The sequence below is a fragment of the Ammospiza caudacuta genome, chromosome 4, assembly GCF_027887145.1.
Source record: "Ammospiza caudacuta isolate bAmmCau1 chromosome 4, bAmmCau1.pri, whole genome shotgun sequence".
NCBI classification, from domain to species: domain Eukaryota; kingdom Metazoa; phylum Chordata; class Aves; order Passeriformes; family Passerellidae; genus Ammospiza; species Ammospiza caudacuta.
Genome location: NC_080596.1, coordinates 56011478 through 56029237, shown reverse-complemented (window position 1 = coordinate 56029237; position 17760 = coordinate 56011478). Strand labels below are relative to the sequence as shown.

The 17760-nt window shown below is 37.5% G+C and overlaps 1 long non-coding RNA gene across 1 annotated transcript; it reads right to left on the bottom strand.

Moving 5' to 3' along the window:
• Positions 1–6404: 6404 nt before the first annotated feature.
• Positions 6405–17669, bottom strand: LOC131557190 (uncharacterized). Its single transcript, XR_009274703.1, has 3 exons — positions 17534–17669; positions 8395–8542; positions 6405–6961 (listed from the first exon to the last, which is right to left on the bottom strand). It is a non-coding gene; the product is annotated as an uncharacterized LOC131557190 (long non-coding RNA).
• Between the last annotated feature and the right edge of the window lie 91 nt (positions 17670–17760).

The following is a 17760-nucleotide window of genomic DNA, read 5'->3' as shown; positions in this document are numbered from 1 at the left end:
AGACATTGTATAGAAGTTGGAGTCAGAAGACTTGATTTTGTGGAAAATCCACACAGTAGAAGACATGGATGAGAATGGGCACGTTCAATTCCATATATAGTCCAGTATGAAACAGAGCAAACTGAGACACAAATATAAAGTAAGTGTCATACAAATAACCCAACCTTTGTTTAAATTAAAGTTGAAGGATTCTTTGAATGGATTGGTGGTTTAATGTTAAAATTTTGATTGGTTAATCACAGTCTTTCTTTCACAGACTCTTCTGAAATCTCTTCGACTCCAGAGAGGAGAATCATGTGCAAGAGGTTCAATACAGACCTCCTGGAAAACCACCTCCGGGTGGATTATAAATTCTTTGCCTCTTGCCTCAATGCATCCACCCCACTAAACTTATTTTTTCAACTCTCAGTAAAATACCATACGACTAAATCAGAAAAACCTTTATCGCCAGAAATAGAAAAATGTCATTCCTGAAATACAGATTGGATAGTAGAGGTTGAACTCAAAAGATCTCAAGCACTGTTCCATGCTTCTGGAGTACCCTGCTTCAATAAACATATTCATAAAAGAAAGCAGCAGTATGATGGGTCAGTAAGTAAAATAGGATACACTGGAATATATAAATAACTCTCACATAGTAGCCACTTACATTATTTTAAATTAGAAACAAACTAGGCCTTCAGGTAGCTCTTACCCTACAGAAATAAAAGCTACTGAGCGAAGAGCCATTTTGTCCCATGTCCAACACAGCCCATGGTGAAGTACCAGATAAAATCACAGCACTGCACCTGTGAGGGGCAGGAAAAAGTGCTGGAGGCCAGAAGCATGATCCTGAGCTTTATCCCTGCTCCTCCCCCTCAATCAGTTCCTGAAATGTAATTCCTGAACTGCTCTCACATGCAGCAGGCACAGAGAGCTGCTGGTATGGACCAGCCCCAGCATCCTGCAGTTTGCGTGACCACAGGTTCATCACTGCACTGCACACCAGCACCTCGCTCCTGCACAGCTGGGCCTTCCACCACCTATGGCTCCTGAAAATCTCTGCACCATGTAACTGATGTGCTGGGGACCACTTTCTTGTAAAAGATGGATGACAATGGAAATCCCCTTCATTCTGTCCAAAATTTACTGCTTTTGGACTGGGGCCTTCCCTGCCCTCCGGATGAGAGGGTTCAGTCCCACCTCTGCACTGCCCAGTGCTCCAGTGACCATCTGCAGGACTGTTCGTGGGAGGTTGATGCTTTTCTCCAGCCAGGGCAGGCACTCTGTCCTTGCATCTCATGTAACTTTAAATGGAGATCAGCTGCAGGGAGGAGGAAAGATAGGGAACCCGGCCTCCTCTCACTGGCTCCAGGTCTGTCTCCATAACATGTGCTCCGTGCTGCCCAGTGTAAAATACAGCTCTGGCCTTTAGAAGGATGGCCGGGAATGAAGGAGTAGAAATCCCTTCTGGCCAAGGAACTGCTACAGCCACTACTGTATTGCGTGTAAAAAGGCACTTTGCTCACTCAGTAAAGATATCCACTCTGTTTCAGAAGAAAACGTGACATGGAGAGAGGGTGTTTCTGCCTTTACAAGAGTTTCTGACTCCACTTTTTAGTCTTGGTAGAGCCCTGGTGACACCAGCCCAGTGACTGTGTAGAGGTTGACTGGGTGCTGACTGCACACATCTGTCTCAGCCTGGTGGCACTCCCTTGGCACCAAGATTTAGTACTCCAAATTTTGGACTCCTTTGCCTTTGTTGTATCACCTCTTACTGAAATTTTATCAGACTAGTTGCTGCACACTTCTGCTTTGCATCCCAGAGGATCGGAGATTCTACACAAAATTTGCAAGGACCAACCTGTCTCTCTATTCTATATGTTTAATATAAACCTTCTACACTGGGATAAATGTTTGGTTACCTAGGGACAGTAGTCATTAATGTTTCAGCAAAGTCCTCAGCTTTTCCTTTTCTACCTTTTTGTTTGTGTTTGGGTTTATTTTAGATTCCTGACTGATTCTTCTATATTGTCAATCAACGTATCAATAGCTATTTAGAAATCTCAGCAACTATATCATGCTATCAAAATTTTCAGATAAGGTCTTAAGATAAAAACACTAATAGAAATGGCTTTATCTTTTCCAGCATTGCCATATGACATTGGTTTCATTTCTGGTGTATGACAAAGACCCCTGGAATATTTAACAGAATCTTAAGAATTAAGCAGCACAGAATCAGAAGCTTTTGCTATAGGACAAATGACTGCAAGGTTGCTTCAGCTATTCAGAAAAATTAGTATAAGAATATAATTATTTTCTTGCTATTTTGACCTATCTCCAAGGCAAAATATTTGTTCTTTTCATTATTTTGTTTGGAGAGAAACTATGCAGGAAGAATAATAAATTAGAAGCTAGCAATATCTGCTAGTTAGTATGCAATGGTTTCAGACAAATCATGAACTAAATTGGGGAATCTCTACACTCTATAAATCAGGTGATGGGCAATTTTTGTGCTGTCAATAGAATAAATGTTTTTATTATGTGTAATTTTTGTCTATATCTTTCTGCAAAACCCATGGGTTACTGTAGCAAGTGTGTCTATTTTGGCAATCTCTTTACTTTTATTAAATCTTGTTACTAGAGATTGCTATTTTTGTTTGCTATTATTGTCAAAAATTTTGTTACTATTTTCTCTGAAGTTCTTATGAATCATTACACTTACAGATAGCACAATCATAGTGTTCTAGCTCTGAAAAATTCTAAATATTTTGTACATCTTACTCAAATTATTGAAGTGTTCACTTGCATTTATTAAAAAATGCTTCCAAGAGAAATATTTTGCTACACAATAATCAGCAGGTACGTCAGCTATCAGGTGTGACCTTTCTGTACCTCCTGTATTTAACCCAGTATATCTGTCCTGGCTGTGCGATTCAAAACAGTAACAGTATCTGCTAAGGATCCAAAGAGCAAATATTTGCTTTCAGGCTTCAAAATGAAGAGAGAAATATGCTACAGGTATGGCAACCTGACTAAATGCATCTGACTGGGATATGTTTTTAGAAAAACTCATAGAAGAAAACAAAACAAAAAATTATAACGATGCACAGAATACCAAATGAGGCCCAGTTTTCAAAAATGGAGAAATGGATTTAGGTATAAGGACCCATTTGCAGTGATCCTATTCCTACAAATTAATTTAGACACCGTATAAATGTTGCTTTTTCTCCAATCTTGAGAACTTTTGAAGTTTTAAGGACAGAATTCCTCCGAATTCCTCCCACTGACAGATGTTGTTTCTTGGTTTATCTCAGAAACACTTACCTTGAAAATTCTCCAGCATTTTAAATAATAAATAAAAATCAATGTAAAAGTATTTATGTTTTGCTCCACAATTTCTACACCATCACAAAAACATGACATTAAATAATTATCCCCTTCAAGGAAGAACACATTATTGGGTTAAGCCTAAGGAAATAAAAAACCCTCAAAAACATACTAAGTTTTATTTGTTTCATAAGGTTAAGTTCCAGATGGTAGAAAAAAATAGCTTTAGCAGTAGGAAAAGTAGCCTGAGCAGTTATCTCTGGCTAGCCAGAATTCAGCATCACCTGGAATGTCTGAAAGTACCTTGGATTTGCAAGAATATGTATGCCAAATAAACTACAGCACTCCCTGCTCTCTGTAATCCTTCCTCACCAGATACACACACAACTTGAGGCATAATAGCCATTTCCTAATTATTCTGTAACTCTGTTTCTCTTTAGAGCACTCTGAGAGGCTCTGCTCTTTCCATGAGAAACATATTCAAGCCATATCATCACATTTACTGAGGGGCACTGCTGCCAAGATCCAGGCATGTAAAGTTCTTCCCTATACACTCAAGAACATTTTTAGGACTTATATTTTACCCTGCCTGAGGCTATCAAAAAAGGATATATACAACAGAAGCCAAAGATAAGAAATTGAGTAAAGGTGATGATGTCTGAAAGAGTGATTGCTGCTCAAAAAATCTATGGATGATATTATAAATCTTACAGCTTTAGACTGAAAAACAAATTTAGACAGCTAAACATTTTCTGAGAAGATGATAATTCAGTCTTAAAAGTACCTCCTACAAAGACAGTCTAAGGCACAGAGGGATGATTCCTTTGGCAGATCAGGACACACCCTACACTTGAGAGAAACAGAGGGACTCAGGTGAATAGACAAGGCATTTTTTCTGTGGTATGTAACACCTCTGAGTGAATAAATACTGCGTTTCTGTTAGGGATTTTTAGTATGCTCTTTTGAATTATCCACTTGTCCCAGAATCCTAGAGGAAATATCCTGCCTTATATCTCATGCACTTTCCAGGGCGCAGCATAGGAGCAAGTAGGGGACCCCCAAACATGCAAGCGCAGGATCACACGGGATTTGGGTATAACCCTGCAGTTTGCAGGTGGGGTGAAAGGCTGCTTATTTCTATCACCAAGTAAAGGTGATCACTCTGTACTACATAATTAGAAATCTTAAAGCTTAGCACAGAGAAGGCAGGGGCTGATGTAGGCAATGTCATGGTTTGTCATTAACAGAACAAGTAGTAAAAACAGAAAAATCAGCAAGAGAATTTGCAACAGAGGTATATTCCAGGAACACAAGTTATCCTGTGTGAGGAAGAAACTGAAAGAGAGAAAGGATGGATATTAGCAAACAGGGTGTGGGGGTGAGGAGAGAAGAGTGATGGAGAAAAAAAAATAAGCACAAAAATAGAAAGCCTAAGGAAATGGAGAAGCAGACTGAAATAATACATAGCTAAATATTTACACACATAGAGTGTATTCATAAAGCAATAAGCAAAAATCCTACTGGAAATGAAAGTTTGCACATAACTCAAGATCAGTCATGAAAGATTTTCAAATGAATTTCAAAGATGGAGACAGTATGACAAATCCTTGGAGGGTTTTTAAGGTGACCTAAGAGGGCAGAGCTAAATCTCTTCCCCATATTAGTATTTATCATTGTAGGAAAAATTAAAAAGAAATGCAGAAGTTGAGAGTGAAATAAGAAAAATATGAACAAATGAGAAGGAATCCAAATAAAATGGGAAATAGATTTCAAACATAGAAATAGACTAGAATTCCAAGAAACATAAGCCCAAATACAGTAATGAGTTAACCTAATACATTAGTGATAATGAGGAAAAAGAAGAGGAAAAATTCTGAAGTAAATGGAGTGTATGCATATACCTATATATATTTAATGATATTTATACAACCACTTCAAAAAAGAAACATTGCTTATTTGGTATATTTTAAAAATAAAATCATAAAAGTAAAAATACTTGTAAGTATAGGTCATATTTAGGTATTACTTATTAGGTATTACATATGTAGGTATTACTTCAGCAAGACTTCAGAAAGACTTACATTTACTGCACAGCAGAGAAACCATAGAATTCCAAGTAGTCTGATCAAAACTCATTTTCTTACCAGAAAATAAAGTTTGATTTGAGAGTGCTAGTGCTTTCTGCAACATACAGAAAGATAAGAATTTAACAAAGTTGTAATCATTCACAAGAATGGTCCTGGATTCAGCAGTATCACTTAAAGACCTTCTGTTTCCAGATGCTATCATTTTCCCAGATACTGTAGCAAGCTTAGATTATCTTTCTTATTATGTAAAACTTTCCTTCACTTTCTCTCATATTTCAAGTTGTAATGCAAAAGGACATATTGAATTGTCTCTATGAGTCACCCAAGAGCCCTTTGACTTCTTTGTTTATTAAAATCATTTTTTCATCTCATGAAGCACACAGAAAATGCAACATGCAGGCTGCAGAAATATTTGACTTCTATCTGCTTTTAAGACTTACTAGGATTCATATTTTTGCAGAGCTGTATATACATTTTGGGGGAGTCACAATTTAACAACTCTTTCTAAAGAAATGTCCAACTGAAAATACCTATTCCCCTTTAATTTTGAAGTTATTTTCTTTTATTTTCCTCATTTTCAGCACTCCCAATGGTCAAAATCAAGTTGGACTGAGCACATTTCTGGCAGTCTTCTGGCTTTGGAGACTGTTTTCTGACAGATGGGAGAAACTTTTGACCTTTCAGCTTTGGAATGCTTTGCGATGAATGATTCAAACATTCTTTTCTAACTTTTCTTACACAAATACATCAAAGTTCCTATTTGATGCTGAGAGTTTTATCTACAATGAAAATAAATCATTTCTTCCTATTTATTGCTGTTTCAACTTCACTACACAATTCTTTATAGGGGAAAAAAGAAAAGATCTTCTGTGACCCAGTTGCCAGTAACTACCTATCCACAGTAGACCTGTACAAAAGCTCTAGCTGTTTCTGACAAAAAGTTTCTAAAAATTTTTACTAAAAGGAGTATGAAAAAAAAATAGAACCCTAGGAAGCTGATCCTGCTCTGCTTTACACCACAGGCAGAACTACCATATTATATGATGCTGGAAGATGAGCATATATGAGTACCTCAGACCTAAAACTCAAGCTAAACTGAGTCTATTTTACAAATTTGTAGGCTCATTTAGGTTTTATTTAGTTCAGATAGCAGCTTCTTGAGAAGGTAGCAAAGCTGCTGCAATGCTTCTTCTGTGGCATTTTCTGTAGGGTCATAGTCAAAACCCTTGGGCTTCTTGGAATACAGTCAGGACTTCTTGTGGGCTGGACTTTGCACTTTTTTATTCAAAGAAGCAACAGACTCAAGGCAATACAAAAAGACAGAAGATAGGAAGACTGACTTTACTGTCCTTATTTTTGTATCTCAAAGGAAATCATAATATTGGCCAAAATATTAGGTTTTTTTCCTCTTCAATCCATATCTGTTCCTTTAAATTAGTTGAGGAGAGAATGACTTTTCAGATTTTTCATTTACAGGCAGCCTTCTCACATAATGTGTCTTGCAGTTCATCAAGGATGCTCCATTTGCAGAAACATCATCCTGTGGCCTGTGCACCAGCTAAATACTGAAACAGAGACAGTGCTCCTGTTACTCCTCCATGGGCTTCTGGGAATCAGTTTGATTCTTTACTAAAACTTGGATAAACAAGAACTGTCCTGAATCATCATTCATTGATGAAAGCCCCTAAAGACTATTAAAGTGGTTGAGAAGCAGTGGACTGCAAAATCATCAGGGACATAGGAGAAAACACTGAGATTTCCATACAGGCTGTCTCGCCTTTTGTTGCTTTAGTGCAGCACATGGAAGGAGATATGGGATAAAGGGGATGCTGGTATACAGCATGTCTTTAGAATCTTTCACCTTCTGTAATGTTCTATCTAGTTTTTTAATGAATATCCACACATAGCCTATGACAGGAAAAATGTTCATTTTGAAACAGAATAGAGAACTGACGTGAAGAAACTGGAAGCTGTGGCCCAAAATTATTTTCATTGCATTAATTGTGAAAATCACAGTGTTATCTTCAGTTTATAAGTCAGAATATTTAATATGTTTTACTTTTCTGACAGCAACAAAACCGACACCTGCAGCAGGGTGACTTACATGTATAAAGCAGGAGCAGAACATTGTTGCACATTATATCCCCATAGAAAAAGTTTATGTTGGCGGACAGCTCAAGAGAGTCAAGCAGTTCAACTTCCTACTCAAAGAAGGGTTAACTTCAAGGCAAAATCAGGCCTTGTCTACACATCCTTTGTACCTACACACAGTTGGTAGATACTTTCTCATTCAGTCCTGAAACTCTTCTGTCTAAGAAACTTATTTCACTGCTTAAATTATTTTCATTTCAAAATTTAGTCTTATTAAATGACAGCAGTGTTTTCTCTGCACATTACTTCTATTTTTAAAAAGGCTGAGGAAGATGAAAGATAACAGAGCAAATGAAAGTGAGAAAAAATAAATTGACAGACAGAATTTTAGAATTATTTAGGTTGGAAAAAATCTTTAAGATCACCAGGTCCAACCATAAGCCTAAAGCTGCCAAGTCTGCCACTAAGTACTACATTTAAGTTCCTAAGCACCACAGCTCTAAGCACCACATCTACACATTTTTTAAATACTTTCAAGTTTGGTGACTCAATCCCTTCCCTGGGCACTTTGTTCCAGTGCTTGCCAAGCAGTGGAGAAATTTTCATAATGCCCAATTTAAACCCCCTCCAGGAGCAACTTGAAGCTTATTCCTACTGCTAATTACCTGGGAGAAGAGACCAACTCCCACACTGCTGCAATCTCCTTTCAGGCAGTTGTAGAGACCAATATCTCTCCTGAGCCTTATTTTCCCCAGGCTAAACACCCCCAGCTCCCCCAGTTCCCCCTCATAGGATTTGTGCTCCAGATCCTTCACCAGCTCTTCTCTGGACACGCTCCAGCCCCTCAATGTCTTTCCTGTAACGAGAGGCGCAAGCTAATACTGCTAATGATCAGAGTACTACATACCTTGGGACAGCGTGCAAGGACAAAGCTGTTGCACAACACATTCTCATGTTTGCCTGGTACTAGAGCATCTACACCATGCAAATGCCAGTAGAACTGGGTGTCAGCCACTTCTTAGTGAGAAATCACCAGAGGCGTAACTTGAAATCGCCTAGGGAAAAAAAATACTAAGAAATTTAGAGATATTATCAGCAGGAACCTTCAGTATGAATGATCAGCTTTTTCTCAGCTTTTTGGGGGTGCAGAGGAAAGTCTTTCTTATTCACATTCTTTCATCTTACCGAGAGAAGATTCAATAAAGAGCAGTGAAAGGAAACCTGCTTTCTCTATTCAGTGTCTTTGTTCCACTTCAGACATGAGAAAGACAGATAGGTCCAGCATCTTGTGCTACATTCCCCTTTGTATTCTGTTTTCTTCCAATTATTCTTTAACATCTTACAGCCTTTTGAATGTCTCATGGTTGTTTTATTAAGCAAAGTACCTGCAGGGTCTGATCTTTAGAAATCATGAAGGATCTGGGAAAGAGTGAGCAATGTTTTAAAAACCTTTTCAGATAATAAAATATATTTTAAAATTAGGGCTCAGCTGTAAAGTATCTGGCAATCCTGAGTACCCACATAAGAAATTGCACACAGAAAATTTCACATCAAGAGGGAGAAATACCTCTACCTAAAAAGAGAGAGCTACCTAAAAAAAAAGTCCATGACCTGAAAGATCTCTGCCTCTTATAATCTTTATATTGGAAATTGCACTGAAGCTTTAGCTGTATAAAGTTTATTGACACGTCTTCCACTGGTAATATTGAAAAGGAGTTAAACTTCTGAGTCCTAGCTTCAACTGACATTTTATGCCTTTGATGCTTTTAGTCCATTTAAAGTTTATTATGTGACATGAGATGAAAGGCAGTCCACAAAATGTGCCTCAAATTTGATTTTTCAAATCAAATTTGGAAGTTGTCATTTAGAAGTTGAAACAATTAAATGCTTGCAGCTCATATTTAGAACTAAAACTCCTTTTCTGTAAAATGCATAATTAAATTGCTGCCCTTATTACCTCTGCATTTATTGGTTGCTACCTTTCTACAGACTAATCCTACGGGTAACATCATTATTTTTTTTTTGGTTTTTTTCTGCTGTATTAAAATTGTTGTGATATATTTTTATCAGTTTATTTTTTCTGGTGCAGTACTTATGTTTCACTTGACTATGACTTGATATGAAATTCAGGAAAATAATCAAGCATACAATAAATATGTTGGATCTTTTTAAGGTCCTGACTTTTAGCTGGTTTAAATTAATAGATTTGTGTAGCAGTTCATATAAGCATAATTTTTCAAATTATTTGCCAGATTTCATAAATATTTCCTTGAACACCAAAAATATTTTACAGCCCAAAAATAAAGGCTAAAATGCCAGGCTCCTAACAGAATTAGATGTGTCAAGTCTCATCAGACTCCAGCAGAAATGCTCAGAGCACAATTCCAACAAGCAGAGCAGGATATTTCTTACAGATGATGGGCCAGGCTGCACTTTTCAGTCAGTTTTCTGGCTTCCCTGCAAGTACATGTTTTTCTTTCACTAAATCCCTGGTTAAACCTCTGTGAAGGTCACCTTTAAAATTAGGAAATTGGAAAGCTGAAAGGGGATCTTCCACACAGGACTGCAGAGTCTCTAAATGTATTTTTTAAGTGAATGGGTTCTGTCTGACTATAATTTTTTCCTACATTTCTTTAATGAAAGCATACAAGTTAGTATACACAATTTAGAATCTATGATCCTAAGTGCCAAAGGAAATTAAGCTGTTTTCCAATGAGTGAAATCATGAAAATAAAAATTAGTAATCAGATGTAAGGCACTTAAACTCTAACAATCACATCAAACTGGGAGGCTACAGGTATATCTAATTTCTCAATTAAGTTGTGAGAACAGAAGGGAAACAGATTCTCACATTATTCCTAAATGTTAAAGTTCACTCTGATTTACAGAAGCAATTTTCTCCTGAGCAGTAATTTTTGAGGAAATGCTATTAAGTAATTATTCAAAGATATTTTAGGAAAATAAAATATACAGAAGTAACTTAAGTTGTTGGGGGTTTTGTTTGGGTTTTTTATGAAGCTAGAATATTTTTAAGGAAGCATGATCTAAAAGTTCTAAATGCCATGTAAAATAAATCAATATTGCTCTTGTACTAATTTCCACAGGAAAAAAAAATGAGATACAGTGACTTTTCAATATATAGAAAAATAAAAGGAGAGGATGACAATTACTCAGTAAATATTCCCATACTAGGCAAGCCCAGGGTTTCATCACAATCAGCAAAGATGGATCTATATGCTTGATTCTCTAACAGTACTTGCAGATATTCCACTAGTGTGCAAATATAAGTGCAAAATAAAACTAAAGCACTCTACAATTCTGTGAGCAAGACGAGTTCTTTAAACTACAAATAGTACTTTCTAGAACTGCGGCTTCAAGGAGTCATTCTCTGTGTGTGCAGCTAAAAATATCCTTCATTGAAAGCCAGGACTAAGACAAGGATGATTAATAACACAAGCTCCCAGAACTCTTCAGCATGCAAGTTACGCAAGACATTACTATTTCCTCTCTACCTATCTGAATACCAAGTCAGATTGTAATTCCTAGGTACAAGATGGTTTTACGCTCCTCACAAGAGGTAGTGAATGCTTCTGCCAATATATAATCAGCGTAGTTGGGCTAAAAATAAGCAAACATAATAACAGAATAAGGTTAAATTCAGGCAACAAAGTCTATGAGATTTCACTCCTGTGATTCAAATGTCAATCAAGTGAGTTTACTAGCTTTTGTTTATACACACTGCTTATTTCATTGATTTTATTTTTAATTCACCACTGCCTGGTGATAGAGTACCAATGTAAACAAAGCAAAGAAAAAGCTTTTTACAGGGACAGGAGGTGTGAGATTTTAGTAAAAAGCCCTTGGGGGGCTCGAGAATCCTAGAATGTTGCCAGAAGTGTCTAGTAGCAAGATTTTGATCCTACACAAGAGATGAGACCTGTATGAAGATAAGAAGAATTCACTGAGTGTATAGTGAAGAGATAAGTTAATTAGAGTGTAAAACACAAGATTTAAGATTTTAGTACAGGAAAGTCTAAAGAAGTAAGATAGAAGAATTAGAGCGTGTCCTGTCCTTCTTCTTCTTCTTAGCCTCCATCTTCTGTAGTAGTAGTAGCACTTTGAGATTAGTCATTACTAAAAGTGCACCAGTTAATAAGAGTAAAAAGTATTAGAGAAAAATTATAAATATTGTACACGTAACTTAAAGTATAAAAATAAGTAACCGCCCGAAAGCTTAAAGAATGTGCCCATAGCTGACTTGCTGTGCAGACCTCTGTCGAGCTGAAAGAAAATCTTTTAGATAAACAATTAATAAACACCAAGACCGAGACAAGATCAAAAGTCTCTCCTCGTCCTTTGAAGCGTCAGCTCTCCAAAGCCATCCCTGAGCCTTTCCAGGCCACCAGAACAGCAACACAGAAAACCTTACAAGGAGGGAAGTAAGCAGATTGTCCACTACACAGAGCATCGTTGTCAATTTCAATGGCATGCACATGTGCAATGCTACATGCTGAAGGAGATCAAAGAATAATGAATTTGGCAAAAATAACTATTAATCTCTTCTGGCTTGCCTGTTAAAACAGGCACTACAACTGTGATTGTGGCAGGACTGTTATTTAAGTCCTTGAGGTTCCTTGGTACATAATTTTAAATTAAATAAACAGAAAACACCAATCTTAGATGACCAATCACATTTGCAACTGTTACATTGGCCCATTTACAAAGCTAAGTGAGCTCTTTGTGCATTATCACTTTACAAGGTTGAACACAATGATCTTGGAGGTCTTTTCCAACCTTAATGATTCTATGAAGTCTATGATTCAGCAAGTCACCCATGGCAGCTGTGACAATGCCCATCCCACATAGTCACTATGACAACCTGCCTACTGAGCTACTATCTATAACATTTATTGGGCAGTATGCAAGACAACTCTAAGACTGCCCTGCTCAACAGCTTAGTCCCACCAAAAAAAAAAAGTACCTTCTACAGGTTAAGGTGTATTATGTTCAGAAGTCTTATTTAAATGTGGAATAAGTGACCATAACATCGCTTGATATCCCTTGCATTCCCATTTCTGTAAAATTTACAGAACTTTACTATCACATTTACTCTAAACCAATTTCTCAGACACAGGTTCTACCTGCCTCTTGCCAGAGGCAGGGAAAACATGCAAAAAACACCAAACCAAAACTGACTGTAACTGTATTCTTTCCCCACCATCACAGGCCCTATAGCTTCCCATAAGTCTCTTAAGAGAAAATCCTTTTTGTATAATTTTCATAAATATATTTTTGTTTTTCTTTCTATCACATTTAAACAATGAAAACCATTTCATATAAATTTGTTTCCATCTATATTAAAAGATAACAGAATGTGTCTAGGAGCCAACACCTAAACTGATCAGGTGAGACTACTCCTTCACAAAACAGCATGGTGAGTACTCTCTTCGCCTTTTGGTCTACCAGAAAGCTACACAGATGCCACTGACAACAAGAAGCAATGCATTTCCACCAGGTCTGAGAGGATGACTACTTGTGCTGTTTGTCTGAGTCACCCTGGTACCTTCCCTCACTACAGGCCAGAGAAGCCATCATGGCTGACAACCATCAAGAGCAGAACAGAAGAAACCGGATTTACGGTGTACACACACACAGCGCTGATTCAAGATAAAGTTGAATATCTCAGAATGCAACACATTGCTGGTGGTGCTGCTACCTGGTGCACTACAATGAGCAAATAGTTATGGGGGAATTATCTAGTTTGACTCATACAACCAGAGATTGACTTAATTTCTTTATGTGTTTCTTTACAAAATACAGTAGGGGTGACAAAGTTCACAATTTCCTTGTCTAGATTTGTCCACTAGGGAATTTAGTTTCTCATGAAACATAAGGGGAAAACAAACAAACAAACAAACACCAAAAAGCCCAAATAGAAACTGAGATCAACACAGCATAAACAAACGAAAAAAGAGTTCGCATAATGCACCACAGCATAAGAGTCAAAGCTCATTTCTGAATGCAGTCTAATTATGTTAACTAAGCTTTGTAACTCAGAGCTAATGAGTTATAGCTGGTCATGGCTTGTTAAACCAGGTGTCAGATCAGGGAATTTGGGGGGACTGCATGTGGACCTACACTGACTTCTATGCAGTTACCTCTAGCAGCTCTGCAACCTCCTCTGTGGAGGCCTGGCAGAAAAACCACAGATGCCACTACTCTTCCTGGGGTGTATTACCTGCATGTGCTCACTAGAAAAAATTATTTCTTGTTACGTGAAAGATGAGGGCCTGATGCACTGAGGTTATTATTTAGTATACAACTGGTTCCCTTATCCTGTCATTACAGGACCTGGTAGATTCTTGCCCCATCTCTCTAGTAAACTCACTTTAATGACAGGATGCAATAAGATCTCTTCCTCAAGTTAAACAAACTTCAGCTCTCTCTGCCTTTGTCCACAGGAGAGGAGTTGCAGCACTTTGGTCAATTTTTTGGTCTTTCTCTGGACCCACTCAAACAAATCCATTCTTTCTTGTACTTGTGGGCCAAAAGCTGGACACAGCTCTTCAGCTGGGGTCTCACAAAAGTAGAGGGCCAAAATCATCTCCCTCAACCTGCTGGTCACACTTATCTTGATGCAGCCAGGGTGTAGTTGGCTCTCTGGTTTGTTGGCACACATTGCCAGCTTTTCAACCACTGGTGTTCCCCAAGCTCTTCTCCACAGGGCTGCTGTCAATCCATTCATCACTCAGTCTGCACTTATATCGGAGACTGCATCAACCCAGGTGCAGGACCTTGTGCTCAGCCTTGTTGAACTCTGAGTTTTTCACGAGCCCACTTCTCCAGCCCATAACATTCCCTGCAGATGTCATCCCTCCCCTGCAGCATATCAACTGCTTAGTTCAGTGCTGGGTTGTGTATTTGTGTTCTACAAAATGCATTTAGGTACACTAAACATTGTTTTTGTACCTGCATGCCTCCAAATTGATCTGGCTCTGCCTTCAGCAGATGCAAGCAGGTTATTTCATAAGCTTGCAGGTATAGATGCAATTAAGAATACTGCAGACTAAGCCTATGCACCAGGCCTCAGCAGCAGTTATGCATGCATTGCCAACCTTAATTTAATGTCCTGGGGGAATAAGAGAAGGCTGATTGCTCTCCTGTATGAACAGCACAGGTAGCTCATTAATGGAGCTGCAGTGCCTGTTTTGTCATTCTGCTCACAGTGCCACAGGCAATAGTGACAAGAATGAAACTTAAGAAAAACTAACAATTCACAGGACCTGTCAAAACCCATTACTGTGACTTGTGCAGGTCGGCATCCCATCACTATCAGCTATCAGAGCTCACAAAGGACGGTAAGTTGGCACGTATCTCAGCCTGGTGGGCAGTCAAGTGCATCAAAATCTTTCTGATGCTGCAAAATACCGCTGATTCTGACAGGAAAATAAAAGAGAAATTGGAAAACTAATGGTAAAAGAATTAATATTAAAACATAAAACCAAATGTAAAAGTGTGAAAGAAACTGAATGGATATTTCATGAATCTTAATTTTTATGTTTCTCACACTGCTGTATTTATTATAGAGGAACTGTAGGAAATATCCACAGTGCTAGAAGCTGCTGTTAACATACTGCTCCAAGTCTATAATCATTATCCATCAAGTAATATAAGATAATTTATTGTACACTAAGTGCTTAGTGTTGCTACTTTTGCTTCTAGAAATAGCTTTGGCTCATTTGGGCAATATATTCTACTTCTGATTAAAATGACTGCTTGGGACTTGACTGATGTGAGAGTTTGAACAGATAGCAATTGCCAACCTGGGTTGCTCATCAAAAGCTGGAATTTAGGAAAAAAAAAGTTAATTCACTGAATGAAAAACTTTGTGCTCTGTGAAGAGCCGTGATGCATAATGCTGTGACTAGACATGACTGTCATTCTATACCATGAAGACCCAATGATAATGTGCTAAGACAAAAGAATTTTACGTACGCCAAATTCAGCTATAAATTATCTGTTTCTTGTTTTAACATCCAGAATAAATGGAAAAAAGCAAGTACTCTGTGCAGTGACAAAATTAACATAATAATTAATCCTCAGAACTCTGAACGCCAACATATTGTAAATTATGGCTGCTCGGAAGCAGGCCATCCTTTGACCCTAATTATTTCATTTTATTGTTCACTGATACACTTGGAAGATAATTAGACCTTCTAATCTATTTGGTAATAAGTAGGAATAATTTCTCTTTTGCCCTATGAACTGCTTTTGTAGGAATATTAGTGACTGCCAGTGGGAGAAGTCTTCTGCTCTCCTATAAAAATCTCAGGTTATAGGGTAGCAGCTGAGGTAGAATGGTACAGCTTCATGTAATTTCATAATAATTATAGATCATAATTACAAGGCTGTTGTTCCACCATTATATAATTTTCCACATAGCCTAATGAGATTGCAGATTACAGTATCACCTCTTTAGGAATGCCTACAGAAGTAACTTTACTCATTCAAGCATTTTAATGTGATCAGTTCAAGAACTTAAGTACATGTAAGGTTTTGCAGAACTGAGATTCAACATCCTCATTCTACACTTAAAATGAACTCGGAAAACAATTTTTATCTGGAGCTTGGGGAGCAATATGTTGCAGTTATGTACAGTCTGTCCTTTTAAAAACTGTGAATAAAACAATTAAACTGAAAGAGAAAACAAGAAGGAAAGTGGACTTCTAAATATGCTTTAGCAAAGGATACTTCATTTTGCTTCTATGGGTTCTGATCTGAGCATGTTTGCATTACATTTATATAATTTAAGTTACAATAAGACTATATTAAAAGTATATACTACAAGGAAATTAAGGTAAGAATTTAATTTGCATTTCACCAGCATTTACACCAAAAAAATCTATCATATCAAGAAAGTCATCTCCATTATGTGATCAATTACTGGATTTTAGTTTATATCTTTTTGTTGAAACTAGGTGATCTTTCAACCCAAACCATTCTATGATTCTAGAATTGTTTAACATGAACAGTGATAACTTGTTCAGTATTTCCTGTACAGCTACCTGTGTTAGCCCTAAGTGAAACTTGCCAACTGCATTAGTTAGAATAAGAATTTTTAAAAGGTTTAAATAAAATGAGCGTATTGATTACTGATTTTCCCACGAATTTCACTGAAAAAAAAGAGTTAAAGAAATGTTTAAAGAAATTAATGGTTGAGCAAGTCCTTAAATGTCAGGAAGATTACATATAAGTTCCTATATGCGGAATCTTAGCAAGAAGCAATTGCAAATTTCTGAAAACTACATACAAAGGAAGGTGGAAGGTCAGTGTCACATGCTTTCCTTACAATAGCTGCAAATACAGCCAGTGAAAACAGGCATGTCTTAGCCTACCTTAAAGACAGCATTTGATTTGGGACCTTTTGAAAAAGGAGACAGAAAAGAAACAAGAGAGAAACCACAGCCTGGCAGCCAGGCTTACTGCCATACATGTCAATGATTTCTCAGAAACTATCGGCTGAAAGAAAAAGAATCCCATAGCTAATCCATCACAAGGAAGGAGTGCATGAGAACAGAACATACTTTAAAAGATTTGCTCAGCCAGAGCCACATTTTAATTAAAGAAAATAAGAGAGACCATAGCAATATACAGCACTCCATAGCTACCATGCATCTCAGAGGAATTACTCCACATGCAAATTGGTGTCTGTCTGCCCTCACAGAACATTGCAGGTGGTTTGACAGAGATGCTTTCTAGAATGAGCTCAGTAAAGACACTGACATTTTAATTTGAGTTAAAGATAATTCAGGACTTCTGACCAGAAACTTTGCAGTATTGTAGAAAAATAAAAAAAATACTTTTCATCTCTCCTTTCAATAAGGCTGCAAAATTTTGTTTAGCAGCTTTATCAACCCTCAAATTCTCCAACAAAATCTTGGAGCAGAACTAACCCCATCCTGAATACAGGTTTAATTTTCCATACTCACCTCTGGAAATCACACAATCAAGATGCCCTGAATTACTGAGCAAAATCTGTTACTCACATGGTATAATCCCAATGCCTCCATGGATCTTGCTGACTGAGTGTCTATGTGCCCTGTTCAGTCACAATGGATCCAACACCATTCCAGATCAGCTGAATTCGTTGTCCAGTCATGCTACACATGTCTAATGCTCTTTTGCAGGCGTAAACAGATAAACAGACAAATGTACCCTGCTAAGTCGCATTAAAAGGCACAGATAAAAAGCAAAATCTCCCTGAAAAATAGAA